The 13,313-nt window shown below is 37.9% G+C and overlaps 2 non-coding genes across 2 annotated transcripts; both read right to left on the bottom strand.

The window, feature by feature from the left end:
* Nucleotides 1-10,932: 10,932 nt before the first annotated feature.
* Nucleotides 10,933-11,004, bottom strand: trnaw-cca (transfer RNA tryptophan (anticodon CCA)). Its single transcript has one exon. It is a non-coding gene; the product is annotated as a tRNA-Trp (tRNA).
* Nucleotides 11,005-13,012: 2,008 nt separating this feature from the next.
* Nucleotides 13,013-13,084, bottom strand: trnaw-cca (transfer RNA tryptophan (anticodon CCA)). Its single transcript has one exon. It is a non-coding gene; the product is annotated as a tRNA-Trp (tRNA).
* Between the last annotated feature and the right edge of the window lie 229 nt (nt 13,085-13,313).

The following is a 13,313-nucleotide window of genomic DNA, read 5'->3' as shown; positions in this document are numbered from 1 at the left end:
TTTGATAGAGGTATGTAAAATTGTGAGGAGAATAGAAAAAATGTAAGTCGGATTTTCCCATGAGGTTAAATGAGGCAAGAATCAGAGGATATGAATTTTGTCAAAGTTGAAATCTTTTAAGGAAACATTAGGAGAACTTTTTCACACGGAGAATGCTGATAGTTTGGAATAAACTGCCAACTGAAGTAGTGAACCCAGACTTGATTTGACATTTGAGAAAAATTTGGATAGATACATGGATGGGAGGGGTATGGCAGAGTATTGCTCATATGTAGGTCAATGGGACAAGGCAGAATAACAGATTTCAGATTTATTGTCAGAGTACATTCAGGATATCACATACAACCTCAAGATTCTTTTTCCTGTGGGCAAGGTAGAATTACCATTTAAAAGTCATTCAAAAAGACTGTACACAGCCTATACATATAAACAAACTATTGTCAACAGAAAACTAATATTAACAAACTGACTGTGCAATATATAGTTTGCCATAGATATGATGGGCTGAAGAGCCAGTTTCTGTGCTTTTATGGTTCAAATCATCTCCGGGGTGAGAAACACAAATGACTTTTCATGTCAAAGACCAGTTGTCATATCACAAGTGTATCATTAATGGTACGACTTTACTTGCAAGTTCAAGAACACTTTCATGTCGGGAGCAGTCAAAGCCTGTCAGCAGCTTCACTGATAAGTGACTGCTTTAAAGGATGATTTGACATCAAAATCATGTAGGACATCAAAATAAACATCTCATTAAAAGTGAAATCATCATGCAGGAATGAATGGATGGAGAAAGGGATCGGGCAGCAACATGAGATGAAGATTTATTCCCCATACCTTGTGTCAGGTGTGAAGGAAGTTGGTGAAGGAACCAGAGCAATGTCAAGAGATGATGCTCACTTCAATGTGAATTGCTCTCATGGCTAAATATGTGAAAATAACACCGTAGCATTTCACAACACTCCTTCCACACTCCAAAGGGTCCAAAATAATCAATTCTAACATATGTAAATGGAGGTTCATCAGGAGAGATTCTGTCCAGGGGCAAATCTGCCACTTGCCATTGTTCATGAGTAGCATTTGCATGCTGACAAACAACGCATTTCTACATAAATTTTCTGAGTTTATATGCTGGAATCCTGAAGAATGGAAGGGGATGTTATGGAAACATAACATTATGAAAGGGATAGATAAGTTAGAGGCAGGAAAATTATTTCCATTGGTAGGTGAGACTTCAAAAATGGGCCGTAGCCTCAAGATCCAGGCAAGTAAATTGAGGACAGGGATGATAATTAAAAGCTTTTCTATGGGAAAAATGAATCTGTGGAATTCTTCACCAAAGGAAACAACTGCCTTTTTAAACCATAGTTACACTGATCTTTTCATTTTGGGGGAATTCAGGATTATGTGGAAAGGGCAATTATGCCAACCTGAGTCCAACATCAGATCTATTGAATGATGGAGCAGGCTCAGCAAACCAGATGATCTTCGCCTGTTCCGTTGTCTTTAATGATTGTCCTGATCCACCCATGTCGATGCAGCTGCCAAGAGGTGCACCACCTCCTTTACTTCCTGGACATTCTGGGGAAACGTCAATTTACTGGCATTCCTTGATAGCTTCTACTGTCATTGAAAACATCGTATCAAGGCTCATCACTGCGTGGATCATAAGCTGCTGCACCCAAGGCTGCAAGAAACTTGAGAGAATTGTAAACCTGGTTCAGTCCATCATACACACGTCTCTCCTCCATCTATTCCATATTTACATCCTGCTGCATTGGAAATGCAGTCAACAAATGAATGTCTCATGAAATCTCAGGTCATGGTCTCTTTGCTCTCCTCCAGTCAGGAAGAAGAATCACAAATATGAGATCAAGCACCACTGGGCAGTTTCTTTCCTGCTGTTATCAAACCCCCAAATTAACTAAAACACTGTTACTTCTTTTGCTTATGCTTTGTACCATTTATCTGTCTCTATAATTCTGACTTTGTAGTCTCCTTTCATACTTTTGCACTTGCCTCGTGTACGATGTGCCTACTTTAAAAACCTCGATCACTGCATAGGTGACCATAAACCTGAGTTTCAACTTCTGTGCCTTCACTTTAAAGTGGCAGGATAACAGAAACTGGCCCGGATGATGGAGGTCTTCATGATGTTGACTGCCTTTCTGTATCTTGATGCATAGCTTTGCTTACATGCCATCCATGGTTTGGAGGTCGGTTCTTGTTATAGGCAGACTCAGTCACTTTCTGGAGCATTTGACTTTCCAAACTAGACTGTGATGTAACCAGTCAATAGAAGTCTGACTGAGTATTTGACATTAAATCTCTTCCAGAATGTGGCTTGCTTTCTTCACTCTGACCTCGATATCTGGCCTATGGAGAGTTTGCCCGAGATGTGAAAGCCCACAACATTGAACGTGCTATTAATTTTCACCACTGGCCCACCAATAAAGATAGGTGCATGGTCCCTTGGCTTCCTCTTCCTGATGTGGTCAATAGGTTCTGTGGTATTTCAGAGGTTGAGAGCAAGATTGTAATTGTAATCTTGGTATTACAGTTACGAAGAATCATAAATATATTTTTAAAGAAAATGTCCTTATTTTATTAAAGAATGAAATAGTTCTTAACACAATCGTTGGCCTATCTATGTCTCTGTATGGTCATATTCATTCTATCAAAGTGAATATCTTAACTAAATGTTTCTATCTTTTTCAATCTACACCAATTTTCACCCCCAAATCATTTTTTTGATTCACTGTATCGTCTTATATATGGAAGGCTAAGCACCCTAGTCTAAATAAAGTCTGTCTTCAAAAATTCAAAAGGAATGGAGGCATGGCACTATCTAATTTCAGATTTTGTTATTGGGCAGTCAATATACGTAACCTTATGTTCTTGTTACATTTTCATAACTGTGTGGACCGTCCAGTATTGGTAGCAATGGAGCTGAATTCTGCTAAAAACTTTTTCATTTCAGCACTTCTTGAATCCTAACTTCCTTTCTCTTTAAATAAATCAATTGATAATCCTATTGTTAGGCACACTGTGAGAGTATGGGTGCAGTTCAGAAAATACTTTGGACTTTATGGTTTTTCTCTCTCAAATCCTATTCTATCCAATCATCTTTTTCAAATTTCTTTGCATAATTTTGCTTTTCATAAATAGCACAGAATGGATATTGAACATTTCAAATATCTTTTTATTAATAACAGTTTTGTGTCATTTTAACAGCTTTCCAAAAAGTTCAATTTACCAAATACACATTTTTTCACATATTTGCAAATCAGGCATTTTCTTCAATCCCAGACACCTAATTTCCCTGGGGCACCTGATGCGAACATTGTTTATGTATTTTTTTAATTTACAACTTTCTCACAAATGTTTCATAGAGGTTATGCCTATATAGCGTCAAAATTCTGTAGACCAGAAATTCTACTGAGTCCATTCTTTTCTTTCCTTCTCCTTCCATCAACTTAGGTAATGTTTGTCCCCGGTAGGTTTTCGCTATTGTATTTAATATAAGGCTCCCATATTTGTTCAAATATTTCAATATTATTTCTTAAACTATATATTATTTTTTCTAATGGAATACATTTATTCATTTCTATATACCATTGTTGTATTTTCAAATTATCTTCCAATTTCCAGGTTAACAAGCTATCTTAACAAATCTTTTTTGTGCATCCTCCAAATCAATTCCAAATTCTTTGTTTTTTATGTTACTTAGGAGAAAGATCTCTGGATTTAATGCAACCTAGATTGTATACCTAAAATGGATGAGAGGGGGGGGTGGGGGGGTGGCTTGGGAGGAGGGAGGGGGGGACAAAAAGTCACTGTATATGTGTGAAAAAGAAAAAGTGTATATCATGGCTAATGTGATTTATGGTGTGAAAAATAAAAAATTAAAAAATAAAAAAAAATCTGTAGACCGACAAGGTGGACATGCTAAACTTTTGTTATCTTCCAATGACGTGGAAGATTTGGTGAGCTTTCTTTGCTGTCATGCCAACATGCTTGGTTAAGGATTATTGTGGATTATTCGTTCTTGGTAATTTTCACTGCATGTCTGGGTTCCATTTACAGAGAGGGGTGCTGAGACCTAGCTCCAGAAATTTGCAGTTGAGTTTGTTTCAGCCTATGGTGTAGGCAGAGTCATTGAAAATAATTAGGAGTCCAGCGAAGCTGTTCTTGTTATCCTGGGCTGAGAACAATAAATGACATCTCAAATCTAGGAACAGGTATTCAACAGTTTAAGGGTCCCAAAGAAAATCGCAAACAATGATCAAAAACATGTATTGCCACTAAAAACTGAAAATGAGTCTAATTATTCAAAGGCTTGGACAAATTCATGACAATAATTCCAGTTATTATTCATTTTTTATAAGCGTTGTTGGCATGTACATAAAACGTACTTCTGACTATAACGAACACTAAGGCAAGCACATTCTCCCAAAACCAATGTCTCATTAAAAGCATTACACTCCCAAGTTCTGTCCATTTGACTGTATATTACTCCCTTAGTCATTGCCTTCTGAGAGTACCGTCCTCACAAGACAATGTATTTCTGACAGTTCTGTACTCCCTTATTACCGATTCTCAGATGTACGAATCCACAGGAGACACCGAGTAGAGAGGCAAACTCGGCCATGCTACACAAATTGACATTCCAGGCAAGTCTCATTTGCATGCTTTTGATCCATACTATTGTAAACCTTCCAATCTATAAACATCTCCAGTGTATTTTAATGTCAAGATTGTGCCCAGACCTGTAGCTCCTTCTGCCAATTCATTCCAGATGGGAGCATCCTCTGATTGAATAACACTAGACATCGAAGATTTTGATTGTGTGAATTTTACGGATTTTGGCTACTGATCACAAAAATCACCCTATATTTTTCCTACTTATCAATGTTTTTATGATTTCCTGTAATATTGTAAGCCTACTTCAAGAATACTAAACCATGAACTGCAACATGTCTTTGAAAATTCATGTCCTGCTTTCACACTTTGACTTCTTCCCTGCTAATCTTGGTATAGTCAGTGTAAAAAAGCAGTATGAAGGCAACTGGAATCCATCAATGCAAGCCGATTATTGTTGGACACTAACATGAGAGGCATCAGATGCTGAGTACAAATGAAAATCAGTGGCAAAACTTATTTTTTAGGTCAGTTGAACTAACATTATGTATCAGCATCATTATGGGATTAAACATGCTAAATTCAATAAAATATAATTTAATATTTCTCCAACCTCCTATGAAATTATATTTGGTTTTATCTCGAAGTTGCCTATCATAATCCCTAATCTTTTTCCAGAATCAAACCTTTTGAAAAAAAAAGTTGTCCAGTGTCATTTACTGCTCAAGCATCTCTTAAATTTCTTCACTCTGAAACCTATGCCCTCTGGCTCTGGAGTTAACTAATTTGGGAATAGAATTTGAGAATTTGCTCTATCCATACCCCTCGTGATCATTAAATCGGACTTCTGTTTCTGCAGCATTTCCATAGTGATGGAATTGTGGCCTTACTGTGGACTTTCCAATCTTGCTAATAAACAAAAAAATGCAAATACATATTTGAAAAAAACCCTTGATAAGCAATCTGCAAATTGGAATGAAAAATATCTATTTAATATATAAACTGCTTGCTACTGGTATATTATAAATATTTGAGAAGATTTACAAGTGATGTATTTTAATGCTTAATTTCTCTTAGTAAGGCATATAAAACATCATTGTGACACAGAATTATGCTATTATTAATCATTAGGATATATTTTGTATATATTTCTTAGTAATGTTAATGGGTGGATTGGAAACAAGGAAACACACACAAAGACAATTACACAGAGGGAACACCATTTTGAGAGATGATGTGTCTCCAATGTCCAGTTGTAAACAAGCTTGTATCATTGTTCAATTGAAAGCCTGTATGCTCAAAGAGACAGCTTGGCTGCTACTCCAGAGCATTAAGCAGTTTGATTATTGTTATCGATTGCAACCTGGAACAATGGCATTTATTCATAAATCCATCTAGTCAAACAGAAGACCCTTCACTTGTTGACTCACCTTTCTGAAGAAACTTCAAACAGAGCCAGCAATTATGTTATGTCATGTGATAAAGGCACTTCAAAAAAACATCTTTAATATTATGAACCAGATCATCTGAAGTTAGAGATGCAGTAACCTTTAGTGAGAAAGGTGCTGTTGTGTGTGCCCTTGTCAGGAAGGAACATAGAAGCAATGACTTTGAAGAAAAGGGCTACTTCAGCTGTCTCTCTTGGTCAAGAGAAAGCAGTACTATTGTGGCCATTGTAATGGTCACTTCATTTAACATTTGCATGGGTTTGTGAAATCATTGTGAAAATCACAAGTTCCGCAACCTCCATGCAAGAGAGGGGAATTGTAAAAAAAAGTCATTCATATGAAGAAATATTTCTCTGAAAGCAACTGTACAAGAATTTGTGAGTTTGAGAACTTTTGAACAACAGTTTAAAGACTGAGTTTCAACATAAAAGATTTCTAAGACTGAACTTAAAATTTTAATCAGAATTGTGCAAAAACTGTAATGGTTTGGGAGCTGCCACACATACACACATTTGCGCAGAGCAGGGTTAATTTTAAAGTTAAGTAAGAAATTATATATTATAATAATAAATATTGCTTTGAATATCGTCTTGGTGAATTTCTAAGTCGTAAAAATCACACACAGTAGTTTTGAATCTCCATGTCAATGAGTTCAGGGTACTGACATGAGGAAACAATCAGGTATCACCTCCTTCTAACAATTCACCATAATCCTTTGTATTAACTTGGTGTCCTCACTCCCTTCCTGGTGAAGGAAGCTAACTTTCTTGATTCCAATCTTATCTGTCAATTAATTAAATTAATGCAAGAATCCCAATCACCTGCTTTCATCCGCTTTCCAAAGGAACTCAAATAATAATCTTAATATAGAATATAGAACATTACAGCATAGTACAGGCCCATCAGGCCTTAATGTTGTGTAAACCTATATATTCCTTAAAAAATACTAAACCCTCCCTATCCTATAACTCTATTTTTCTTCCATCCATGTGGCTGTCTAAGAATCTCTTAAATGCCCCTAATGTTTCAGCCTCCACCACCATCCCTAGCAAGGCATTCTAGGCACCTACAACTCTCTGTGTAAAAAAAAAACTTACCCCAATGTCTCCCCTAAACATCACTTTGTACTCATGTCCTCTGGTGTTTGCTATTCCTGCCGTGGGAAATAGGCACTATCTGTCTACCCTATCTATTGCCTCTCATAATCTTGTAGACCTCTATTAAGTCTCCTCTCATCCTTCTAAGTCCAAAAAAAGGTCCCAGCTCTGCTAATCTTGCCTCATTAGATTTTTATCCAATCCAGGTAATATCGTATGAATATCCTCTGTATCCACTCTATAGCTTCCACATCCTTCCTGCAATGAGTGACCAGAACTGAACACAATTCTCAAAGTATAGTCTTTCTGTTCATCCACACAATTAAGTAACTGACCATTAACCCTGTACTAAACCTTCTGGTTTGTCCTTCCAAAATGCATCACCTCACACTTATCCAGATGAACTCTATCTGCCACTTTTCTGCCCAATCGTGCATCCTGTCTATATCCTTTTGTAACCTTTGGCAACCTTCAGCTCCATCCTCAACTCCTCCAAAATTCATATCATCTGCAAACTTACTGACCCATCCTTCCACCTCTTCATGCAGGTCATTTATAAAGATCACAAAGAGCAGGGGTCCCAGACACATCCTTGCACTTCTCCAGGAAGAATGCTTTCCTTCCACTACTACTCTCTGATCTCTACCTGCAGGCCAATTTTTTAATCACACAGCCAAGGTTCCATGGATCCCATGCCTCTAGACTTTCTAAATGAGTGGGCCCTTGTCAAATGCCTTACTAAAATCCATGTAGACCATATTTACCACCTTATCCTCATCAATCTCTTTTGTTACTTTCTCCAAAAGCTCAATTAGTCTCGTGAGGCAGAACCTTCCCTTCACAAAGCCATGCTGACTATCTTTGAGTAGGTGGTACTTCTTCAAATGCTCATAGATCCTATCCTTAAGAATCCTTTCCAATAGTTTGCACACCATGTCATGAGAGTCACCGGTTTGTAATTCCCAGGATTCTCCCTATTACCTTTTTTAAACAAAGGGAGTATATTGGCCATTCTCCAATCCTCCAGTACCTCCCCTGTGGACAAAGATCATAGCTACTGCCCCAGCAATCTCTTCCCTCACTTCCCACAGCAACCTGAGATATATAGCATCCAGCCCTGGGGACTTATCAATCTTAATGTTTTTAATAAGATCTAACACTTCCTCTTCCTTAATCTCAACACTGTCCAGCACACAAGCCTGTTCAATTCTGACCTCACCCTGATCAAGGTCATTTTCTCTTGTGAATACTGAAGCAAAGTATTCATTTAGGAGCTCCCAAACCACCTCTGCCTCCAGGTACATGTTGTCTGATTAATCCTTTAGCAGCCCCACCTTCATTCTTGTCGTCCTTCTGTTGTTCACATACACATAGAATGCCTTGGGATTCTCCTTAATCCTACATGCCAAGGTTTTCTCATGCCCCTTTTCAGCACTCCCAAGTCCTTTCTTAAACTCTTCCTGGCTACCATATACTTCTCATGAGCCCTTACTGTTTCCTGCTTCCTATATCTAATATATGCTTTCTTCTTCCTCTTGACTAGCTAGTGGACCTGTTTCATCAACCATGGTTCCCTTTTCCTACCATATTTTCCCTATCCCAGTGGGACAAACCTATCCTGAACCCAGCACAATTGGTCCCTAAACTTCCTCACATTAGTTCTGGGCTTTCTCCCTTGAACATCTTTTTCCAACTTACTCTCACTAGTTTCCACCTCATCCCATCGTAATTAGCCCTTCCCCAATTAAGCACTTTCTCATTTTGTCTTTTATCCTTTTCCATGGCAATACTAAAGCTCAGGGACGTGGTTACTCTCACCAAAATACTCCCCCACCAAGTGGTCTGCCACTTGACCAGGTTCATCTGGTATTACAGGATTAGATCCAGTATCCTTTCATCGGCTGGACCACATACTGTGTTAGGAATCCTTCTTGGACACACCTGACAAATTCAGCCCCATCCATCCTTCTGAACTTTAGCGTAGCCATGTGCTGAACTAAAGCTGTTTTCTTCAACTGATGCTGCCTGACCTACTGTGTATTTTCACCATTTTTGTGTTTTTTTCAGATTTCCGGCTTCTGCAAGTTTTATCACTGTCAAAGAGGGGTGATAAAGAGGCAAGACAGGATCTGCGAACAGTCGCTGACACTAAAGAGAAAATGCTGGGAAAACCAATGGGTCTGAAGGTAGATAGGTCCACTGGTCCTGAGGGAATTCACCCCAGGGTATTGAATGAAAATGAAATGGCGACTCTTATGTCAGATGTATTTGTGACAACTTACCAAATTCTCTGAAATCTTGGAAGGTCATAGTCAATTGGAACATGGCAAATGTAAGTCCACAGTTTAACAACAGGAGATGGACAAAAGCCCAGTTCACTTAATATCTGTATTCCAGAAAATGTTTGAAGCTAACATTAAGGAAGAAAGAGCAAGATATCGGGATAAAAAATATTCCAAGAGGCAGATACAGTATGATTCAGGAAGGGCAGGCCATGATTAACTGACATAGTGTTGTTCTTTGAGAATAGAATGAGTGCAGTAGATAAAAAGGAACATGTGATGTGTTTCAGAAGGTGATCCATGATAAAATATGCACGGATTTGAGTTAATGCATTCACAAAGGCAAAAGATTCATTATACAATGAGAGGTAGAGCGTTGAAATAAATGTAGTTTCCTCTGGTTCACATTCCATTTTTATTGGAGTGCCGCAGGGATCGGTGCTGAGCCACAACTGTTCATAACACACAAAACTACTTTGCAGGAGGAATAATGTGTACTATCTCCAAGTTTGTTGATGAAACTAAATTAAATAGAAACATAAATTGTGTAGAGGAGACAGAGAGTCTGCAAGGGGATATAGATAGGTTAACTGAGTGGACAAAGGCCGAGTAACTGAGGCACAAAGATGGCAATTATGAAGTCATCCCATTTGGAAGTAACACTAGTCAATTGGAATTATATTTAAATACTAAAAATTGCAGCATGCTGTTGTACAGATAGACCAAATATGCTTGTGCATGAATGGTAAAAGGCAGGTTTACAGGTGAAGTGGTAATTAAGAAGTCATTAGGGTGCAGATCCTCTTTGAAAGAAAGTTTAAATTTAAGAGCAGGGGTTTTGCTGCCATTGTACTGCATCGGGAGTACTGAATGCAGTCCTGATCTCATACCAGAGAAAGAATGTGCTGCATTTCGACACAGACCAGAGGACCAGGCTCATTATGGAAATGAGGGAGTTAACTACTAATGAGAGATTGAATAGTTTGCGACCATAATCATTTGAGTTTTGAAAAATGAGCAAAGATTTTATAGAAACACATAACATTTTGGAGGGTAATCAAAAATGTTGTTTCCATGGGCAGGTGAGTTTGTAACTAACCTCAAGATCTACTGGAGAAGCTTTAAAATAGAGATGAAGAGCAGACATGGAGAGAATGTACAGACAGCGCTGGATTTGAACCTATGTGGCAGGCATTGCACTAACAACTGCACTAACCATGCCACTCTGGAGAATGGGTTCGCTGATTCGAAGGAATAGACATAACAAAAGGTGGTCAACACCTTGGCCAAAATGTTTCTCATGTTCTGACAAGAATATGTTTTACTATTCTGTGAGATGTAGCAACATTTCTTTTCTAACCTCAGAAAAGATGATAAATATCTGATAGTTATACATTGATTCTATGTCCATAGAGGGTGAATGCGCTCTAAATTCAGGATAACAAGGAGACCAAAATCTCTTTGTGACCACAACGTGATTTGAACACACAACCTTCTGATCTGGAGTCAGATGTGCTACCCTTGCACCACAAAGTCAAACAGTGTTTTTATACATAAGAACATAAGAAATAAGAGTATGAGTAGGCCTCAAGCCTGCTCTACTATTCAATGAGAATATGGCTAATCTAATGATAGATTCATCTTCATCCACATGCAATGTTTACATGTACCTTAATTCCCCTACTGTGTAATAATCTAACCAACCTATATATTTAGTGAGCCAGCCTCCACTGCTACAATGGGCAGCAAATTCCATAGATTTAACACCATTCTGGCAAAAGCCATTCCTCCTCATCTCCATCCTAAATCTACCACCTTGAAGATTGAGGCAATGTCTCCTAGTTATAGTCTCCCCCACCAATAGAAACAATATACCAACCTTTATCTTATCATAATTTATATTTTTCTGGCTGTCCCCATACTTACTTTTACAACCTAGACCACCAGCAATAGAAATTCACCAAGACAGTGAATCGTCAAAACAATAACTTTTATTAATAACTATTAATAACATAGCACTTCTTACTTAAATTTAAACTTAACTCTAACTTACCCCATTATGCACAATTGTATATGTGTGTGTGCGTAGCAAAACCAAAACTATTACAGTTTAGGCATAATTCTAAAGAGATGATTTTAAAATTCAGTCTCAGAAAGATTTTGTGTTGAAACACAAAGTCTTTACTGCTCTTCAAAAATTCTCAAATTCATGAATTCATGTTGGTTTGTTTTCAGAAAATTATTTCTTCATACAAATGATTTCCCTATCTTGCATGGAGGTTTCAGAACTTTTGATTTCTTCCACAATGATTTCACAAACCCCAGCAAGGTTTACATGAAGTGGCCATGTAAAAATGTCCTCTTTTCAAAGAGACAGCTGAAGGCACTCCTCCTTGCCTCTGATCTGTGCATCTCTTATAGTAAAGAGAATACAATAAGAACAATGCCTCTCCCACTGGAGACAACCACATTTCTGACCTCAGATGAAAAGTAGTGTAATATTAAAGATGTCTCCTTGAAGTTTCTTTAATCACATGACATGACTTCACTGCTGATTTTGTTTGAAGTTCTTTTTCAAAGGATAATGAGCAAATGCTTCCAAGTTATCTTCCCAGGTCACAAACAAATGGCTTTGAGTGTGCACAGATAATTGATGCCATCTCTCAGGAAACACCAATGTTATTAATTTCAATGAAAAATTGTTTCAGTTTGATGGCAATTTGCACAGCCTCCACTGTAGTTTTCCTTGTTTAGGCATAATACACTAGTTTTTAACTGAACAGTTATACACTCCATTTGTATGAGAAACTCAACCATCCTCTTTCCAAAAGGTCCCAAATCCTAACTACAGGATCACTTATTTTACCCGCCTCATTGCACAGGACCAGGTTGAATAAAACATGTTCTCTTGTGTACAGAAAGAATGTGCTGCATTTTGACACAGACCAGAGGACAGGCTAATTGTTAAAATGAGGGAGCTAACCTCTAATGAGAGATTGAGTAGTTTGGGACCATAATCATTTTGACACAGACCAGAGGACAGGCTAATTGTTAAAATGAGGGAGCTAACCTCTAATGAGAGATTGAGTAGTTTGGGACCATAATCATTTGAGTTTTGAAAAATGAGCAAAGATTTTCTAGAAAAATAACATTTTGGAGGGTAAAGATAACATGGAATCAAAAATGTTTCCATGGGAGGTAAGTTTGTAACTAACGTCAACATTTATGGGAGAAACTTTAATATAGAGATGAGGAGCCTACATGGGAAGAAGGTACAGACAGCACTGGATTTGAACCTGTGTGGCAGGCTCTTTAATAGTGTTGCGCTAACAGCTGCACTAACCATGCCACTCATTCAAAGGAGTAGACATAACAAAAGGTGGTCAACACCTTGGCCAAAATGTTTCTCATGTTCTGACAAGAATATGTTTTACTATTCTGTGAGATGTAGCAACATTTCTTTTTTAACCTCAGAAAAGATGAGAAATATCCAATAGTTGTACTTTGATGCTGTGTCCATAACAAGGAGGCCAAAATCTCTTTGTGACCACGACGTGATTCGAACACGCAGCCTTCTGATCTGGAGTCAGACGCGCTACCCTTGCGCCACGAGGTCCAACAATACTTCTATACATAAGTAATAAGAGCAAGAATATGCCATCCGGCCCCTCAAGCCTGTTCTACTATTCAATGGCTGATCTGATGATAGACTCATCTCCATGAACCTGCAATGTTTGCATATCCCTTAATTCCCCTTCTATGTAATAATCTAACCAACCTTCTCTTAAATGTATTTATTGAGACAGTTTTCACTGCTTCAATGAGCAGCAAATTCCATAGATCTA

Source organism: Narcine bancroftii, chromosome 1 (genome assembly GCF_036971445.1).
Source record: "Narcine bancroftii isolate sNarBan1 chromosome 1, sNarBan1.hap1, whole genome shotgun sequence".
In the NCBI taxonomy this organism is placed as follows: domain Eukaryota; kingdom Metazoa; phylum Chordata; class Chondrichthyes; order Torpediniformes; family Narcinidae; genus Narcine; species Narcine bancroftii.
This window is presented reverse-complemented; position numbering and strand designations above follow the sequence as displayed.